Here is an 8,102-nt window from a genome sequence, read left to right on the forward strand (position 1 = left end):
AGATCAAATTCTGAGTGTGTGTGTGTGTCACTACCTCTGCCAGAACATAGTCACTTTCACTTTCTCAGAACTACTACAGTCTATTACACACTGTGTGTTTGTCTGATTTAGACGTTTTTCAGTTTAATTTCTTCAGTTTCATTTATTAAATAGCACCAGTGAAATGTCATGTTATCTGAAGGGCATTGCTTGTAGTTTTGTTGGGACGGGCTCACATGAAGCAGCCATGCCCTGATTCCATGTAACTAGACCACCTCTGTACCTGAAGCTAGATGGCACTACCCCACTCCTCTGGTTTGAGGACTTAGTGAGAAATTTGGAATTTGTCTTTAAAACCGCAAGTCCATCATTCTGTTGAAAGGAAAACAGAGCAGGGGAAAGTTATAGTGATGGTTAAACATTTCAACATTTGACGTGTTGGAAGGCCAGTGTGTGTCCTCTGATCACTCAGGTCTATCTAAGTGTGTGTGCTGTACATCAGCATAGAGTGTGGACACCTCATCAATGTCAGGTGGTCACGAAGAGACAGAATTTGATATCCGTGGTCCCTGGGAAGAATGGACTAGAGAGCCCCCCTCTCCAAGCATGTAGAGCGCCACCTGCTGGTCATGTCTTATAACCACAGTAGCATGCATCATCATCATCCTCTCCCTGTGCTTCAAGTGTTTCTTCTTTTGCTGGCACCGATTCAAAGAATCATGCTTCACAACCACTGTCCCAGGGAGACAGCTAAAACGCTGCGTGTGCACTTCTCTGTAATTGGCATATGGAGACCCTGCAGGGAGCTTATCTGAGCCAAGTGTACACAAATACTTTGGTTACTTCACTCTAAAGCACCGCCCATAGCTTGTTCATAGATTTTTCTGACCTACATATTTACTTATTGAAACACAGCACTGTTTCATCTCTCCTGACCTGGGGTCAGTGTCTCAGTGCTCTGTGGTGATCTGTCCATTACAGTAGATGTACTGACAACGGGAAATCCTCCTTGTGCACATTGTTGCCAGGACTCCCTTAATTCGATGCCTTATTGCATTACATAAGGGGTTTCCATAATTGTTCCTCCTCATCTTTTCCTAACCATCCTCTCACTGCTGTTACTCCGTGACAGCCTTCCCTACCCCCTGCAGCCACAGGCCATCTGTACCAAGGCTCCAAAATAGGACTGGATCTCCAGATCACCCCCACAAGGCCCCCGGCTGTTTGGGCAAATGTGCATGTTTGTGTATGTGTGGGCGGGGGGATGCTGTTTCCTCTTGTTTTATAAGGACGAGAGGCATCATTCTCATTATCATCTCAAGGAAGCCCTATGATGCTTTTTCTTCTCTTTGTTAGAGCGCTTCTGTGTTTTCTAATCCAGCTCGATAGTTTCTGCTGTTGCCATGACAGCTCCCCAGCGCATCCCCTTGCTCGTCGCCGCTCCATGCATGTCTATTTCCGGGCCCCGATTCCGGTGGATGAGAATGGAAGCCGGAACTGTGACAGTGTGTTGAGAGGAGGGGCCTGCCAATGGCAGCGAGGTGAGTGGGAAGCTAAGGCCTATATAAATCCGGGCTAGGGTAGAGCTCTTCGAAAAGCACTCACCGCTCCTGAGAAAGAACTGTGAGTGCATGCAAAAGAGAAAGAGCAGCTACTACAGACCTGCAACAGAAAAGAAACTGTCTTCAGTGCTGGACAGACAGCAGCCGTGAGAGCACTCTCTGGTGGGAGGATCAGATCACAGCCAGGACTACAACTGGACCTAGGAGACCACCTCCTTGTTTCTGCTTTTAATCTTCTGGGAGAGGGAGAGAAATTGGGGTTTTCGGTGCATCTTGCCCCTCTGGAGAACCCCCCAAAAAAATCTAGGTTAAAACACTCCAGGGTCTATTCATCATCTATGGCGACGGCCAGGTTAAACGCGCTGCCTGCTCGCCTGACGGCTCTAGCCATGGAGGAATTCCCCCAGCGCTCGCTCGTGGCCAAGGCCTCTAACTGGCACCAGGAGACCCAGTTCACCTGCGCCGGCATACCTGAGGAGGAGGAGGAGGAGGAGGAGGGGGTTTCTAACCTGGAGGAGGAGAGAGCGCGGCGCTCCTTCCAGCAGAGCCTGGAGAGTCTGTGCAGGGGCACGTGGCAGTGGAGCTACTGGCAGGAGTGGCAGTTCGGTGGGCGCACACCTACACAGGTCAGCCTGGACGCTAGCGACTCAGACTCAGTTTAGCGGGAGCTGCCATATGGGAGCGCACCACTCATGCACCTGCTTCAAACGCAAAGCCAGACCTCCGGAGCGGGAGTTCTGGTCTGGTCTGGTCTGGTCTGGTCTGGTCTGGTCTACGTAGCCATTCTCGGCGTAGAGTAGTTCCTCTGTGCATTTACTGAAACACTGACATTGAAGCCCGTTTTTGAGAGGGAAAATGTTATGCAGCATTACATATTTTGACGTGATGATTTATATCTTGTCAAATACTGAATGTCACACATTGCTTTTGATGTGAAAAATATTGTTTGCAATTTCTGGCATGCAAACTGCTTTAGGTTTTTTTAAACAATCAATCTCTTTTGTCTTTTAGTGTTTGAATAAAAATCTAAAGAAAACAAATGCATTCACGGATTCCTTTTAATCTCTATATTGTGTGTCCTTCCTGAGCTTCAGTCAGAAAGCATACGGAGATTGTTTGTTTTCCAGATCCTCTGAGACTGACTTGGCCACCGAACAAATGTCTTAGCCAATTTTCTGTTCATTTGATGGTGACATTCCGAGACCTTTGATAGAGACCGTGCTCACAGTGCCGTGTCTTATCAAAGGAGCATACAGAGACAATCTTCACGCAATCATTTGCTAGTTTCATTTTCAGTTTGGATGTTTTCATCTACGTCCAGGAGCCCCGTATAAATGTTTGGTCTTACAACCAAAAGTCTGATTAAAAAGCCATTATCAAGCGTATAGGGATGCAACACATGTAAAGCATACCTTATCAGATCAATGCGATCATCTCACTCAACACTAAAATGAAACAGAGAAGGATAACAAATATTTGCCAGCTGAATCAAATTTAGAAGGACTGCCAATTGCATAAAATCATCTTGGCCCACTATATCCTTGAATATCATCTATTCTCCATGGCATGCTTCCTAGTGACAGAATGGTCTGATTTATTAGATATAGCTGACAAAGGGTAATATTAAATGTAGTCTCCTGGTCCCAAGCTTTGGCCTCTCCTTTTAGAGCTAAGCGTTTGGACTCGAGCCCGTGTTCATAAAGGGTTTGATTTAGAGTGGAGCTTTTTCACAGAACATCGCAGGTGAAGATAAGAAGCTTTCTAGTGGAATCTCATGAAGGTTTAGACTGCAAGATGATTTCTGAATACAGACCTTGACCTCATATTGCATTCTCTTTTACTGTTGACAAATTCCTCTTAAAGTCCAAGCCCCAACGACTGACTTTTAACTTCTGAAAACCTCTGCTTGCCTTGGTCTCTCTCTCTCTGATCTCTGATTCCTTTTTAACCCCAAGGCCTCCTCTCCCGCTGTCTCATTATATGTAGACTTGATTACCATGTTGCAGATGATTATATAGTTGCTTCAAGGATGAGCCACTATCCAGCAATCATGGAACTTGCCTTGCCAAAATGTTTTTTTTTTTTTTCAGTGATAACACTGTTGAATTATACAAACTCACATTGATTATATCGTTTTCTTATTATTTTTCTGATGCTTCTTCATGTATTATCTATTGTATGAAAGGTTTTCTCCAGGCCCTTGTGATGTCTCATGAACACTGTTCCATGTGGTGTCACTGTTGCATTGCTGTGTCAAGGCCTCGCTTTGGGAGTGAACGTCAGGTAGTGCCCAGTGCACCGCTGTGACAGAAAACAGTTTGTGCACGTCAGCGTCTCCTGCGCTCAAATCTCTGGCTGTGAAATATGGCTGCTCCTGCCACTGCTCTTACACCCTGTCTGTGGGCTGACTTTAAGCTGCTCACAAAACAGCCTCGCAACCCGAGGGACCAAAAAAATATCAGCACTTTTGCCAGGAATGATTCAGCCATTGCGCTGAAAGATGTGTAGTTATGGAGAGCGCCATTCAAGTCATATTGCCTGACAAGCAGATTGAATTCTGTGAAGGTAAGTATTTAGTGTGTCTGCAAGGATGTCTTCTTAGGAGTAGCATATAGTACCTGCTGTTAGCCAATGCATATAAGACTTGACAAATTTCAGATGGTTCAAGAGACCTGAAAAACAGTAGTCTGGGAAGTCCCGCCCCACTTCTTCCGGCCAAATTGATTTTGCCTCAGAACTGGGTCTGGCCAAGTTTGCATACCCGTTCATTTCAAGATTTCCAGAATCCTTGGAGCCAATCACAAACTGGCTTTTGGCTACCTGGCGCGCCATTGGCGGATTTAAACTTACCACGGCTACGTTACAAAATCTACTGCAGGGAGAGTTTTTAAACATTGGACATGGTGGCCGCCGAAGCACCGCAAAACTTCGATAAGGCAAGTTTTCTTTGAAAACAGAACAGAAACTTGCCCTGGAACAATTCATACAGAAAAAATATGTGTTTGCTTTATTACCGATCGTTGTATTGTTGTATAGTATCGTTGGTCTGATTGGTTAAAGGACTGTCCAATCAGGTGGCTGAAGTGGAGCGCCGTTGAGAGTTGGCCAGACCAACTGAACAAATGTAATGCAGTGAAGGGGCAGGGAATTCCCAGACAAGAAAAACAGGGCAATGTAGGCCAATTCCAAGTCAGAAAACTACCGGTTATAGATAAATCGTTTTTGTGTCACATGATGCCATTGTTATTAATGAGGAAACAGGAGGCCTGTGCCATGTTGTTGTGAGAGCTGCTTGGATTAATTCACCTCACTGTCCTTAATGATTTAAAATGAAGTTCTTCTGTTTTTAATACAATACAAGGTAATCATTTTCCCACTGTGACAGGATTGTGTTTGCTGAAAATAATTAAATTGATATGACACACGAGGCGAAAACAAACACCTTTCTGTTTTTCAGACTGCCCGTGATTAGTCATTCCTTTCCTTTCCAGTCTGGTGGCTCCACTGCAGTATTTGAAGGTGATTGCATCTTAAAGGTATTAATCAATTTGACTCGCGACTCTACTGAACTACTGAAGGAAGCCTTTTTCTCCCAACCGATTCTTTTTTGTAACCTTGGCAAATACACACATGTTCAGACTGGCATGGGCATGTGTTCAGGTGCTTTAGGCATTAAACAGTCCCTCAGTGGCAGACATGGAAGCACACATCCAATCAAATCATTTGAGATGCTCCAGATATTCTCAATGTCTTTGAGGATTTAGTTTTGGATGGTGTTCACACTTCATTTTGTCTCTTTGCCATGGCACTTCAGTAGGGGTGGTAGTGGCCCTTGTAGTTCATTTGGCTGCTCTTTGTGCTGGCTGCCGGGCACTCTGAACTTCACCTTCATTTGTTCTGCTGTGCCGTGAAAAAGAAACAAATGGAGTTCTTTTCTTGGATGTCTGTCTATGCCCCCCCTGCAGGTATCTTGCCCATGCTCACCTCACCTCAAGCTTACACAAGTCAAACACAATGCAGCATTTGAGTTCAACTATTTAGATGCATTAAATCACTTGCAACATTTCAAATTTAAACAATTTACATGACATATTTTACTAAGTTTTAAACGTGCTAAGTGATGTGTCCAGTTGGACCTTAAGCTCCATTTTTTGAGTCTTGAATGCTTTTCACAAAGATAGCGCTTTTACCAATCCATCTAACAGAACAGTTTGACAAATGGGTGTGGTAATCGGTGAGTTTCTTCTTGCTTTTTTAGAGGGTTTCTCCAATGTCTCCAAAGTCAATGTCTCATTGACTTGATATTCTCCACAGCCCTGTTCTCCGAACAGAAAGAGCATTCATAATCTACTTCATTCATTATGCATTGCCCATCACAAGCAGTCATAACAATCTTTATTGGGAATTGTAGATCAATATGATTACAAGTAATAATTCACTTTTAAAATTTCCATCAGAAAGCAAGATATTAGTACATGTTATAAATGTCACAGGCACATGCTCATATTGCCTATGGTCCCTCTGAATACTTATCACTGATAGAATATCATTGATACCTATGCACTAGCTCATTATTAGTTCCAGCCCGGTTCTACGCAGAGGGATTGATGCTATTGTTCACAAAGTTCTTTATTAACTCAACAACCCAAGTAACAGTGAATGGCAGTTCCATTACCTCGAAGTGCACATTAGATGTAGTCTAATACACAGTGGGGAAGGTAGAGAGGAAATTATGCATTTGAATTTACAGACTTTTTTTCTCAGAGTGATCAGCCTATGCAGGTTTAAGTGGACTGTTCAATATAAAATGTTAATGTGACATTCAGGTTCAGACATTTGAAATCTCCGGTCTACAGCAATACATTCCAGAGGTTCTGTCACGGCAGCACTATGAAAAGGCAGACAAGAAGTCTTCGTTGTTCTCCTTTCATTATTCTCCATGATTATCTAGTCAGCTCCCATTAGAATTTTCCCACACACAATGAAATCATGAAGGCACAGCGTGATGACTTCTTACACTACTGGGAAAAGCAACAAAATAAGAAATACATTCATCTACATTCATTAGCACAAATAAAGTAGCCCTCCGGAACGGAGCAAACAAACTGAGCATATTGCAAACAAGATTGTTTGATTTAAAGACTTTACTAACACAAATAACGAAGCCCACGTTCTCCCTCAGAAGAACTTAACGACTAGATGTCACTATCTCAATAATTAGATGGGTGGCCAGACTGACAGGCAGCCTCGTCGCATAATGAATGACTTTGCATCCCCTTTAAGAGTGACTTAAGGGGAAGTGGTTGAGGAATACAGTATATTGCAATAAATGTGTGTGGATGAAGAGCTGCAGGTGCAGTGTGTGCCTAATGCCCCCAGACTTATATTAACTAATACCCCCATACTTATATTAACTAATGCCCCCAGACTTATATTAACTAATACCCCCAGACTTATATTAACTAATGCCCCCAGACTTATATTAACTAATACCCCCAGACTTATATTAACTAATACCCTCAGACTTACAGTATATTAACTAATACCCTCAGACTTACAGTATATTAACTAATACCCCCAGACTTATATTTACTAATGCCCCCAGACATATATTTACTTATGCCCCCAGACTTACAGTATATTTACTAATGCCCCCAGACTTATTTTTTACAAGCATGCTTTCCAACTTGTCACTCTATTGCATTGGAATTGAGGGCTGTAGTACACACAACACACATGAGGCCTGAAGGCTTGGGATTTTCAGATTTCCATTTATTTATTTATTTACTTACTACACTATGACATGAATGGTGTGGTCAGTTTAGATAAAGAAAATGAGACACTCATATTCATTGTTCCAGCCTGTAAGTCTGTAGGCCAGTACAGTGTCTTTGTTGTCAGCTGTTAACAGGTCTGACATTCAAGTGTCGTTTTGCTACTATAAAAACATTTAATAAGTAACTCTCTCACCACCTGCTTCTGGAAGTAAGACACCAGCGACACAATAGCCTCGTCAGAAAACCCACCTTCATTTGAAAATATGTATGTGTGGACTTCTCATCACATGGGGAAAATGAAAGTCATTGTGGATGTGGAATATAGTGTTCCTCTACCTTATATTTCCAACATTTTTGGAATATATATTTGTATTTTATTTTTGACTTTGACAGGAAAATCACAAGAACAATTCATCTGTCTGCAGAAAAGCTCCATGTGGGTAGATGAGAAGTGACTGATGGAGTCCTCAAAGGGTAATCCATCTTCAAATTACTGACATTAAGTTCACATTGTGGGAGATAATGTCATTTCACGCCTAATCAGCTAATGGAGCCCAAATCCAGTTTGCCTAAATAGGAGGGGCATACACATTAACTTAATGGCAAAGCAGAGATGGATACAGCTAATGAGAGCAAATGCAATTTTCAGCCACCTTTTATTTCAACCTCTAAAAACACTAGGGGAAAAAACATACATATCTTGAGCAGTGATGTCAACCCTGAAAAACTGAAAGTTTGGCCTCATTTTCAGAGATATATTAAGGGTATGTGGCTAGTTCTGACG

Source organism: Sprattus sprattus (assembly GCF_963457725.1).
Source record: "Sprattus sprattus genome assembly, chromosome: 8".
In the NCBI taxonomy this organism is placed as follows: domain Eukaryota; kingdom Metazoa; phylum Chordata; class Actinopteri; order Clupeiformes; family Clupeidae; genus Sprattus; species Sprattus sprattus.